General features: G+C 37.8%; 1 pseudogene; it reads left to right on the top strand.

Annotated features, from left to right (window-relative positions):
- The first annotated feature begins 4,517 nt into the window (after nt 1–4,517).
- Nucleotides 4,518–8,607, top strand: LOC112756959 (uncharacterized; annotated as a pseudogene).
- The last annotated feature ends 4,752 nt before the right edge of the window (nt 8,608–13,359 follow it).

Here is a 13,359-nt window from a genome sequence, read left to right as displayed (position 1 = left end):
ATTACATGATCATTAGTAGTAGTAACTATGTCTTAAAGTTATGAATGTCCTATGAATCCATCACCTCTCTTAAATGAAAAATGTTTTAATTCAAAAGAACAAGAAGTACATGAGTTTCGAATTTATCCTTGAACTTAGCTTAATTATATTGATGTGGTGACAATGCTTCTTGTTTTCTGAATGAATGCTTGAACAGTGCATATGTCTTTTGATGTTGTTGTTTAAGAATGTTAAATATGTTGGCTCTTGAAAGAATGATGACTAGGAGACATGTTATTTGATAATCTGAAAAAATCATAAAAATGATTCTTGAAGCAAGAAAAAGCAGCAAAGAACAAAGCTTGCAGAAAAAAAAAAAGAAAATAGGCGAAAAAAAAATAGAAAGAAAAAGAAAAAGCAAGCAGAAAAAGCCAAAAGCTCTTAAAACCAAAAGGCAAGAGCAAAAAGCCAATAACCCTTAAAACCAAAAGGCAAGGGCAAATAAAAAGGATCCCAAGGCTTTGAGCATCAGTGGATAGGAGGGCCTAAAGGAATAAAATCCTGGTCTAAGCAGCTAAACCAAGCTGTCCCTAACCATGTGCTTGTGGCGTGAAGGTGTCAAGTGAAAACTTGAGACTGAGCGGTTAAAGTCAAGGTCCAAAGCAAAAAAAGAATGTGCTTAAGAACCCTGGACACCTCTAATTGGGGACTTTAGCAAAGCTGAGTCACAATCTGAAAAGGTTCACCCAATTATGTGTCTGTGGCATTTATGTATCCGATGGTAATACTGGAAAACAAAGTGCTTAGGGCCACGGCCAAGACTCATAAAGATGCTGTGTTCAAGAATCATCGTACTGAACTAGGAGAATCAATAACACTATCTGAACCCTGAGTTCCTATAGATGCCAATCATTCTGAACTTCAATGGATAAAGTAAGATGCCAAAAATATTCAAGAGGCAAAAAGTTATAAGTCCCGCTCATATGATTGAAGCTCTGTTTCATTGATAGTTTGGAATTTATAGTATATTCTCTTCTTTTTATCCTATTTGATTTTCAGTTGCTTGGGGACAAGCAACAATTTAAGTTTGGTGTTGTGATGAGCGGATAATTTATACGCTTTTTGGTATTGTTTTTAGTATGTTTTTAGTAGGATCTAGTTACTTTTAGGGATGTTTTCATTAGTTTTTATGTTAAATTCACATTTCTGGACTTTACTATGATTTTGTGTGTTTTTCTATGATTTTAGGTATTTTCTGGCTGAAATTGAGGGGCTTGAGCAAAAATCAGATTCAGAGGTTGAAGAAGGACTGCTGATACTATTGGATTCTGACCTCCCTGCACTCAAAGTGGATTTTCTGGAGCTACAGAACTCGAAATGGCGCGCTTCCAATTGTGTTGGAAAGTAGACATCCAGGGCTTTCCAGAAATATATAATAGTCCATACTTTGGCCAAGAATAAATGATGTAAACTGGCGTTCAACGCCAGCTTTCTACCCAAATCTGGCGTCCAGCGCTAGAAAAGGAGCCAAAACCAGAGTTGAACACCCAAACTGGCACAAAAGCTGGCGTTCAACTCCAAGAAGGACCTCTGCACGTGCAACACTCAAGCTCAGCCCAAGCACACACCAAGTGGGCCCCGGAAGTGGATTTATGCATCAATTACTTACTTCTGTAAACCCTAGTAGCTAGTTTATTATAAATAGGACCTCTTACTATTGTATTAGACATCCTGGATCCTGGATTGTATTTTGATCCTGTGATCACGTTTTAGGGGGCTGGCCATCTCGGCCATGCCTGGACCTTTCACTTGTGTATTTTTAATGGTAGAGTTTCTACACTCCATAGATTAAGGTGTGGAGCTCTGCTGTTCCTCAAAGATTAATGCAAAGTACTACTGTTTTCTATTCAATTCATCTTATTTCGCTTCTAAGATATTCATTCGCACTTCAACCTGAATGTGATGAATGTGACAATCATCATCATTCCCTATGAACGTGTGCCTGACAACCACTTCCGTTCTACCTTCGACTAAATGAGCATCTCTTAGATCTCCTAACCAGAATCTTCGTGGTGAAAGCTAGAATGATGGCGGCATTCAAGAGAATCCGGAAAGTCTAAACCTTGTCTGTGGTATTCCGAGTAGGATTCAATGACTGAATGACTGTGACGAGCTCCAAACTCGCGATTGCAGGGCGTTAGTGACAGACGCAAAAGGATAGTAAATCCTATTCCAGCATGATCGAGAACCGACAGATGAATAGCCGTGCCGTGACAGGGCGCGTTGACCATTTTCACTGAGAGGATAAGATGAAGCCATTGACAAAGGTGATGCCTCCAGACGATTAGCCGTGCCGTGATAGGGCATTGGATCATTTTCCTGAGAGATGACCGAAAGTAGCCATTGACAGTGGTGATGTATCACATAAAGCCAGCCATGGAAAGGAGTAAGACTGATTGGATGAAGATAGCAGGAAAGCAGAGGTTCAGAGGAACGAAAGCATCTCCATTCACTTATCTGAAATTCTCACCAATGAATTACATAAGTATTTCTATCCCTATTCTATTAATCATTATTCGAAAACACCATTATCAAATTATATCTGCCTAACTGAGATTTGCAAGGTGACCATAGCTTGCTTCATACCAACAATCTCCGTGGGATTCGACCCTTACTCACGTAAGGTATTACTTGGACGACCCAGTGCACTTGCTGGTTAGTTACACGGAGTTGTGAACCATGGTCTTGGCATCATGTATTTGGCGCCATTTCCAGGGAAAGAAAGAGCAATGAATTTTACATAATTAAAGTGTAATCACGATTCTGCGTACCAGCAAGAAAAGAGGAAGAATTCAAATCTGCCAAGCTGGCAATAAACACGAACCTAGGCGTTTAGCGCCAGCAACTCAGCAGCGTGAGGGAGCTTTGGTGCACGAAATTGTGATTCACACTTTTCACAACTCCGCACAACTAACCAGCAAGTGCACTGGGTCGTCCAAGTAATACCTTACGTGAGTAAAGGTTGATCCCACGGAGATTATTGGCTTGAAGCAATCTATGGTTACCTTGTAAATCTTAGTCAGGAGATTAATTATGATTATCAGTTTGAATTGCGAAAAATAAAAGAGCATGAAATAAATACTTGTTATGCAGTAATGGAGAATATGTTGGAGTTTTGGAGATACTTTATCTTCTGAATCTCTGTTTTTCCCCTGTCTTCTTCTTCACGCACGCAAGGTTCCTCCTATGGCAAGCTGTGTGTTGGTGGATCACCGTTGTCAATGGCTACCATCCGTCCTCTCAGTGAAAATGGTCCAGGTGCACTGTCACCGCACGGCTAATCATCTGTCGGTTCTCACTTATGCTGGAATAGGATCCATTGATCCTTTTGTGTCTGTCACTACACACAACCCTTGTGAGTTTGAAGCTCATCACAGTCATTCAATCCCTGAATCCTACTCGGAATACTATGGATAAGGTTTAGACTTTCCGGATTCTCAAGAATGCTGCCAATAGATTCTAGCTTATACCACGAAGATTCTGATTAAGGAATCCAAGAGATACTCATTCAATCAAAGGTATAACGCACTACAAGAAAAAAGGCCTATGGCCACGCTTTTTTCTTGCCACGCTTCAAAAGCGTGGCCAAAAGTGGTCAATGGCCACGCTTTTATGAGGGTGGCGATAGATTAGAGATTTGGCCACTTTTTTTTGCCACGCTTCAAAAGCGTGGCGAAAAGGATCAACGGCCACGCTTTTGTAAGGGTGGCAATTGATTAGAGATACAGCCATGTTTTTTTTCTGCCACGCTTCAAAAGCGTGGCCATAGAGAGAAACAAAGACGTTTTAAAAGCATGGCCACAGGGTTTCATTATGGTAGCGTTTAGAAAGCGTGGCCATATCCTGGTAACCTTTTGGCACGCTTTAAAAGCGTGGCCAAAAGGTTTTTTAAAAAAAACCCTAATAACCCGGCCCCAACCCAATAACCCTCAAAAGCTTCGATCGGACTCTCTCACTCTCATTCTCTCAAGTCTCAGCTCTTACCGTCACTCTCATCAATGGCAACCCTGGAAGAGCTCGGATCCCCGCCGTCACCGGCACCCGCCCTCGCTGCGCCGTTAGCCTCCCCTCCGCCTCGTCTCCTCGTCGCCGTCACCAGCATCCTTACCGTCAGCGTCAGCGTCAGCGTCATTAGCCTCTTACCGTCTCCTCGTCGTTTATGCCATTAGCCTTTCCTCTGCATCGTCATCTCCGTTACGTGCCAGCGTCGTTGTTTCGCCTTATCTTTGGTTGCCATTAAGGTTGCGACTGTTGTTCGCCATGAACTGGCTCACCAGTGGTTCGATAATCTTGTTACAATAGAGTGGTAGACAGATCTATGGCTGAATGAGGGGTTTGTAACATGGTTCGGTAAGTTTCGCATTGTGCAGAATACTGCTTTCAGGCGATTTTTTATTTTCCAGCTAATTTGTCCGATTTGTTACTCTGTTTTAGGATTCCTTTTTTCATTTGTCCCCTTTCTGTTTTCCTTGAGAAGAATGGGAAAAGACTAAAAGCCAAAGGAGTCAGTAAAGGGAAAGGGGAAACAAGCAGCAAGTGGAAGTGATGAGAATGCTTCTAAGGGCGAAGGAAAAGGCGCCAAAAGTGCAGATGGCCTTGGTACCTGCACCTATGTCAAAGGTAGCATATGATTTGCCACTTCATTGGATTTTTCTATCCCTGTTGGTGTATTGACATTAAATGCTTTTTATATAGTGCAGCAAGGCACATCCTGTGTGAGAAGCAAGGTAAGATCAATGAGGCATACAAGAAGCTGCAGGATGGTTGGCTTGAAAATGGAGATAAGGTCCCACCAGCAGAGTTTGCAAAGGTAATTTTCTTTGAGTTTAATTGCATTTGGTAGGGTTCTTAAGTTAGTGGGTGGTATGTTCAAACATCATTGCTAATGTAGCAATATATGATTTCATATATGTGCATCATTTGTTCATATTTCTTTTTGATTTGTTATTGAGTTTTCAGTTCATTGTGGGACAAAGAATCTTATTTTGGCTTGAGTATCATGAGCATGAATATTTTCATTCAGAATTGCTCCAGGGATTGGTGCAGAATTCTTGGAAGGAAGAAATAGGAATGTATTCATTTAGAATAAACTACCCCATATATTGTTATCTGCTTGTCAATTTTCTTTGTTTTCCTTTTTTTTGTTTCTTTAATAAGTTAACTAATCTCTCTCTCTCTCCCCCCCTTGGGTGTGACCAGGTTAGTTATTTAGCAACTGATAGCTTGTTTCCTGACTGGAAAATATGGTCTCAATTCCTAAATGAATCTACCGAGGGTCTCAGGTTGGATGGGCTTGCGGAATCCCACCCAATTGAGGTATTGTATCATTTAATCTATCAGCCTTTCTTTAATGTGGCTAAGTTTATCTTAAATTGGATTTTTGTACACGGACTAATTACATGTAGCGTAATTCTTTGTATTGTTTGTTGTATCAATCTAAAAAGGACTCTTGGGTAATCCTTGGTTAACAACTTTATAGTTTGTCTTACGAGTTTTATATAAATTTTATTTGCAGGTAGAAGTAAATCATGCTGGCGAGATTCATGAAATATTTAGGTTTAAACTTTAATAAGTGAACTCTGACAGCATTCTAGATTCTTCGATCATCTAGAATTGATTTATTAATTCCTCTTCAATGTTAGTTGTTTTAGTAAATTAATCTTCCAATTGAGCAAAATGAGTGTTAATGTTTTTTATGCTAACCCCAATGATCAAACCAATCCTTACATTGTGGATTTTTTTTCTCACCAATTGACAAGCCTTGTTATATACAAATGATCCATTCCGCTTATTGTTTCCAGAACCTCTAGAAGAAGTGAAATTCAACAGCAGCATGAAACAAGCAGCAGCAATACCATACAATTTAAGATGTCATAGTCGTGTAGTTGGCGAGTGCTATTTGAGGCCCAGACAAGTCCAGGTTGATTATAGCTCCAAGAAACGTCGGTCCAGAAGCAGGTTATGCTTGTTACTCTTTAGAGCTAATAAGAATTTGCATCAAATTAAATTATCAATATATTGATTTCTTTTTTTTTTAAATATTCCTTTTCTTGAAAATCAATTGTTTTTGAAGTCAAAGACAACTTTATCAGAATCTGATGAAGATGATGAACCCTGTTTACCCGAAACTGGTAAAGATGAAGAGCCCCCTTTACCTGAAGGTGGTAACGTTGAAATAGAGTAAGTCAGCATGATTTTATTCATTTAACTTTTTTCGATTATATTGTATGGCATTATATTATTATTATTATTATTATTATTATTATTATTATTATTATTATTATTATTATTATTATTATTATTGCTTAAATTTCCTTGTTCTTACAAATCAACTTCTATGTGACATCAAAGGTCCCTTTTTATTAAAGGCGGTGTTAGAGGCACTGAACTTGAAGAAGTGCGAGTGCTATTGACTCTTTTCCCCCTAATTAGCTTGAGGAGAATCATAAATTCCTGGTACAAATTTTAATTACTTAATTACTATACTAATTGTATATTGTAATAATCCAGAAGTTTGTGTTAAGTTGACCAAGTTTATTTTTATTCCTATTAGCATAATGCTGATGAACTTAAATTGTTTTAACTGATTTTTATTGCCTTCCAATATTATGTATATATACTACATAATAGACCTTCAAGCTTTTATCCTGCCATGACTCTACTTTTGAACGCCTTAAATCATGAATTAATTAGAAATCGCTTTGATTAATTATATTTGGTGAGTCTATTTATGGAAATTGTGCCTATTGCTTGAAATGATCAAACTGTTTCATTTTAATAGAATTTAATAATTAATTCATGTATTGCATGTTGCTTTAATTAAATGGAACTCATGTATTGCATGTTTCAAAATGAAAGAAAAGAGAGTTGAAAATGAAAATAGTGGGACCAGCTGATGTAAACATAGGACCGCTGCAAAAGTTAGTGGGGAGGGAGTGAGTGAGGGATTAATTCTCTTATAGGAGAGAGGATTGAAAATATTTAGTAAGATGAGGAAGGATTTAGGCTCTACTGCTACCTTGTTCTCTACCTTTTAGTATTTTGCTTTTCCATGAATAAAATAAAGACTGGAGAATATCATCGAGATATCTTCCAGCTCTACAGCTCCTCTATTTCTTTTTCAATCTCTCTTCTACTCTTCCTTCTACACTCTCTTATTATTCTGTTGTTATTGCCTGTCCCTAATATTTGTGGTTCCAAATATTTCTTTATTGATTACACCCAGTTCATATGTTTCTTTTCATTGTAGGCTCACGGTCTCCAACTTGAGGCTTTTTTAGTTGCTGTTAAGAGATTAGATTCTAGCTTGCCTAAACCTAGGCTACAGTTCGTGGGCAGCTGTAGAAATAAATCAGATGAGGAAAGACTTCAAATGTTGAAAGACAAGGCAATTGAGCTAAATGTGAATGAGCAAGTGGAATTTCACAAGAATGTAACTTATAGGTCAGTAACACTGCATTTGCATTAAGTTTTTCTTCTTGTTACTTCTCCAGTTTTACCTAAAGCTCCCAAGAAGTGCTTTCTCTGAAGAATAAAACTTCTGTAAAAAATATTCTGAACAAGGCATACTTCTAGTTCCTCTGTTTAGAGCAGATGAATTCTTTCAGCTTGCCTTTAGAGTGCTATTCAAAAATTTATCATTTGGTCTTCGCTAATCATGGTACTTTGGCAGTCAAAATTATACCATGTTAAAGAACTCCAATGAAAGATAGCATTGTTTGTGCATCATTATTGGAATTTAATATAGATGGTCTTTCAATGTGGTTGCTGTATTATCATTAGTTATCTTGGGGAGTTAGAGAATAGGGTTGTCATAAATATTTTTTATTTCTAACGCAAAAAGAAACCCTAAAGTCTATATGTAAATAATTTTGAAGAGAAATGGAGAAATCCTTAATGTACTAATACAACTATTCAGAGATACATGAATGCTTTTTAATCCCCGATTGGATAATTGGTGCAAATATTCTGATATGTTGGTTGGAATAAGAAAATAATGAGTTATTCACAGATACATGAATGTTTTCTTCTAGCTTTAAGTTCATGTGAGGTGGATTTCTACTATGATAATCAAAGACATGCTATGTAATTCTAGTTGAGAGAGTGAATTTTAGTTGCCAGTTAAGGAAATTTTTAAACATGTTTTTGTGTTCCCTTGTTGATTTTGCTATTTCTGAATTGCATATTTTGATTGTTGTATGAGCTTATTGTTTTTTTTTTCTGCATTAGATGCTCTGTACTGTTTATGCAAAGGGGAAAGTTTGACAACAACACAAGGCTTGTAAAATCCCCAAGCCTTATGTACAATCCAAGGGAAGAAAGTTTGACACGGCTAGAGAAAGAGGAACAACAAAGGACTTAGGGTTTAAGTGGTATTATTTTTTTATTTTTCTTCGGTTTTTAGTTTTGGAATTTGAACTCAAGATTTATTTTGTATTTGAGTATTAGTTTTTTTAATGTATAAAATAATTATAGCAAAAATTATATGTCACTAATTATGTTTGATTTTTCTTGTAATAAAAATTGCATACTATATTTATAGGTTTGGTAATAAAAAAGGATTAAAAATTTATAGTGCAGCGATGAAGGTAAAATCAAAATAATGATTTTTTTTTAAATTTAATTAGGCTATCGCCACGCTTCAAAAGCGTGGCCGTATCTCGCTATTGCCATGCTTCAAAAGCGTGGCCGTATCTCCCATATGGCCACGCTGTAAAAGCGTGGCCGTATCTCTCACATACGGCCACGCTTTTAAATGTGACAATCTAAAAAAAGCGTGGCAGAAAAAAAGCATGGCAATAGGCTGCAAAAAGCGTGGCGATAGGGCAACCGCCACCCTTTGATAGGTCACCTTTCAAAAGCGTGGCGGTAGCTCAAAAAGCATGGCGAAAAGCTATCGCCACGCTTTTTTGAGCTTTTCGCCACGCTTTAAAAGCGTGGCAAAAGACGTGTTTTCTTGTAGTGACGAGAGTGGTTGTCAAGCACACGTTCATAGATTGAGAATGGTGATGAGTGTCACGGATTATCACATTCATCATATTGAAGTGCGAATGAACATCTTAGATAGAAACAAGCATGTTTGAATAGAAAACAGAAATAATTGCATTAATTCATCGAGACACAGCAGAGCTCCTCACCCCAACAATGGAGTTTAGAGACTCATGCCATCAGAGAGTACAAAGTTTAGATCTAAAAATGTCATGAGGTCCAAAATATATCTCTAAAAATTGTTTTTATACTAAACTAGTAACATAGGTTTACAGAAAATGAATAAGCTATGATAGATAGTGCAGAAATCTACTTCTGGGGCCCACTTTGGTGTATGCTGGGACTGAGACTTGAGCTTTACACGTGCCTAGGCTGTTTATGGAGTTAAACGACAGGTTGTAACCTGTTTTGGGCGTTTAACTCCAACTTGTAACCTGTTTCTGGCATTTAACGCCAGAATGCAACATGGAACTGGCGTTGAACGCCAGTTTACGTCATTTATCCTTGAGAAAAGTATGAACTATTATATATTTCTGGAAAGCCCTGGATGTCTAATTTCCAACGCAATTGAGAGCGCACCATTTGGACTCCTGTAGCTCCAGAAAATCCATTTTGAGTGCAGGGAGGTCAGAATCCAACAACATCTGCAGTCCTTTTTCAGCCTGAATCAGATTTTTGCTCAGCTCCCTCAATTTCAGCCAGAAAAAACCTGAAATTATAGAAAAACACACAAACTCATAGTAAAGTCTAGAAATATGAATTTTTCCTAGAAATTAATAAAAATATACTAAAAACTAACTAAAACATACTAAAAACTACATGAAATTACCCTCAAAAAGCGTATAAAATATCCGCTCATCACAACACCAAACTTAAACTGTTTCTTGTCCTCAAGCAACTAGACAAATAAAATAGGATGAAGAGAAATCAAGAAGCAATAATATCTCAGAGTTTTAAGTGAAGCTCAGATTCTAATCAAATGAGCGGGACTAGTAGCTTTTTGCTTCCGAACAGTTTTGGCATCTCACTTTATCCTTTGAAATTCAGAATGATTGGCATCCATAGGAACTCAAAATTCAGATAGTATTATTGATTCTCCTAGTTTAGTATGTTGATTCTTGAAAACAGCTATTTTATGAGTCTTGGCCGTGGCCCTAAGCACTTTGTTTTCCAGTATTACCACCGGATACATAAATGCCACAGACACATAACTGGGTGAACCTTTTTTTATTGTGACTTAGCTTTGCTGAAGTCCCCAATTAGAGGTGTCCAGAGTTCTTAAGCACGCTCTGTTTTTACTTTGGACCTTGACTTTAACCGCTCAGTCTCAAGTTTTCACTTGACACCTTCATGCCACAAGCACATGGTTAGGGATAGCTTAGTTTAGCCGGTTAGGCCAGGATTTTATTCCTTTTAGGCCCTCCTATCCATTAATGCTCAAAGCCTTGGATCCTTTTTACCCTTGCCTTTTGGTTTTAAGGGCTATTGGTTTTTTCTATTGCTCCTTCTCCTTTTTTTTTTCTCTCTTTTTTTTGCTGCTTTTTCTTGCTTCAAGAATCGATTTCATGATTTTTCAGATCATCAATAACATTTCTCTTGTTCATCATTTTTTTAGGAGCCAATAATTTTAACATTCATAAAATTCAATATAAAAAATATGCACTGTTCAGGCATTCATTCAGAAGACAAAAAGCATCGCCACCACATATAGATAATTAGAATTTTCCTTATTAAAAACTCGAAAAAATATTGCCTCCTTATAATAAAAATCTGCTATTTTATTCATGTTTGATGATGATGAGAAAAATAAATTATAGCTTAATTGGAGATAAAATCATAATAGAGATACTAATTACTACTACTCATATATAACTTCTAAGGTAAATTTCTAATAAGAACAATTATCACAGAGTTAAGGCTAATATTAGAACTTAACAACCTTGAATTTGGGAGGTGCATGCCTTTTTAGTCTGTGGAGTGCTTGGCCCTTCAAGAGATAGCTTCTGGCGCTTCAATTCCTTCAGTTCACGCCCTTGCTCTTCTTGTTCTCTAAGCAGTTTGCAGAGCATGCTGTTTTGATTTTGCTGGTCTTCCTTCAGTTGATCCACAGCTTCTTGCAACTTGGTGACAGATGCTTCTAGGCGCTCCCAGTATTCAATTTAAGGGATTTCTGGGAGGAACTCCTGTGCTCTCCTCTTGATGGGTTCGTCCTGCACTTGTTGTCCTTCCATAGACTTTTTGGTGATTGGTAGCGCAACTGGGATGTACTCATCCACTCCCATTTTTATACCAACATCTTTACATAACAGAGAGACCAAGCTTGGATAAGCTAATCTGGCATCTTTGGAGTTCTTATTTGCAATCTTGTAAAGTTCACAAGCAATCAGCTGATGAACTTCCACTTCTTTTTCCAGCATAATGCAATGAATCATCACTGCTCTTCTGATGGTGACCTCAGAGCGGTTGCTAGTGGGCAATATAGAGCGCCCAATAAAGTCCAGCCAGCCTCTGGCAACTGGTTTGAGATCTCCTCTTTTAAGTTGGTTTGGGGCACCCTTTGTGTTGGTTGTCCATTTAGCTCCAAGGAGACATATGTCCTCTAGGATCTTGTCCAAGTTCAGGTTTGATCTCATCATTCTCCTATTAAAGGAGTCTGGATCATCTTGCAGTTGAGGCAGCTTGAAGATCTCCCTTATTTTGTCAGGGTGGGTGTGAACAATCTTCCCTCTGACCAGAGTTCTATAGTCATAGAATGCGGTTCCCGCTATTCTCTGCCTATCCGTCTGCCACAGATTTGCATAGAATTCCTGAATCATGTTTCTTCCCACCTTTGTTTCAGGATTAGCTAGGAATTCCCAGCTCTTGTTTCGAATTTGCTCTTGGATCTCCGGATATTCGTCTTTTTTCAGATCGAATTTAACTTCCGGGATCACTGACCTTAGACCCATTATTTTGTAGTAATGGTCTGAATGTACTTTGGTTAAGAACTTTCCTTGATTCCAAAGTGGTTTTGGAATATTCTCTTTCTTGCCTCTTGAGTTGGTTTGTTTTCCCTTAGGAGCCATGATCTTAGTGGGTATTGGCTTAGTGATCACGGATAAACACACCAAACTTAGAGGTTTACTTGTCCTCAAGCAAAAAAAAAAAGAAAGGAGAGGGATATGAGGAGAGCCAAGTCCGAATTGTGGAGGTTGGGTGGAGGCTGAACCAACATTTAAAGGGAAGTGGGGTGGGTTTCGAAAATTGTTTGAAAAAGATATGATAGAAAAAAATTGATTTGGAAAAGATAAGTATGATAGGAAAAGATGTAATTTAAAATTGAAAAGATATGAAAAAGATAAATCTGAATTTTGAAAAGATGTTGTGAAGATTTGAAAAAGATATTGATGAGTTGAAAAGATTTTTAGAAGGAAAAAAGATAGAATTGTTTTGAAAAGGATTTGAAAATAAATTGAAGAGGATAAAAAAAGGGTTTATGAATTAAGATACATTTGATATCTTTTGAAAAAGGATTTGAAAAATTAGGATTTGTAACATGTTTGTACAAGAAATCATGAATTGAAACATAAAAAATGGAAAAAAAATTTGGATTGAAAACGAAATTGCCTACTCCCCACAATCCTGGCGTTAAACGCCCAACTGCTGCATGTTTTGGGCATTTAACGCCTACTTGGTGCTTGGTTTGGGCATTTAACGCCCAGCTGTTGCTTCCAGCTGGCGTTAAACGCCAGAAACTCCTTTGTCACTGGGCGTTTTTCTGAACGCTCAGGATGCTGTAAATCTGGCGCTAAACGCCCAGAAGCTGCTTCTTTCTGGCATTTAACGCCCAGATGGCTATCTTTACTGGCGTTAAATTCCCAGTAGATGCTCCTTTTGGGCGTTTAACGCCCAATGGTGCCTCTTACTGGCGTTTTCTTGCCAGTGAGCTCCTTTTTTCTGTTTTGTGCTCTGAATCCTTCTGTAGCCCTGTGAACTTATGCAATTGATTCTTTACCTTGTTAATATTGAACTTATATGCTTTTAAAAATAAATAAAATGAAGAATAGAATAAAATAAAATAACAGAGAGAGTTTTGCTAATGGCTGGGTTACCTCCCAGCAAGCGCTTCTTTATTGTCTTTAGCTGGACCTTGCTGAGCTTTTTAATCTAGCTTCAGCCTTGAGCATTCCTGCTCAACATTGCCTTCAAGATAATGTTTGATTCTCTTTCCATTAACAATGAACTTCTTATTAAAATCAATGTCTTGAAGCTCCACATAGCCATATGGTGACACACTTGTAATCACATATGGTCCCCTCCACCGGGATTTCAGTTTCCCGGGAAATAGCCTGA

This window comes from Arachis hypogaea, chromosome 16, assembly GCF_003086295.3.
Source record: "Arachis hypogaea cultivar Tifrunner chromosome 16, arahy.Tifrunner.gnm2.J5K5, whole genome shotgun sequence".
NCBI lineage: Eukaryota > Viridiplantae > Streptophyta > Magnoliopsida > Fabales > Fabaceae > Arachis > Arachis hypogaea.
This window is presented reverse-complemented; position numbering and strand designations above follow the sequence as displayed.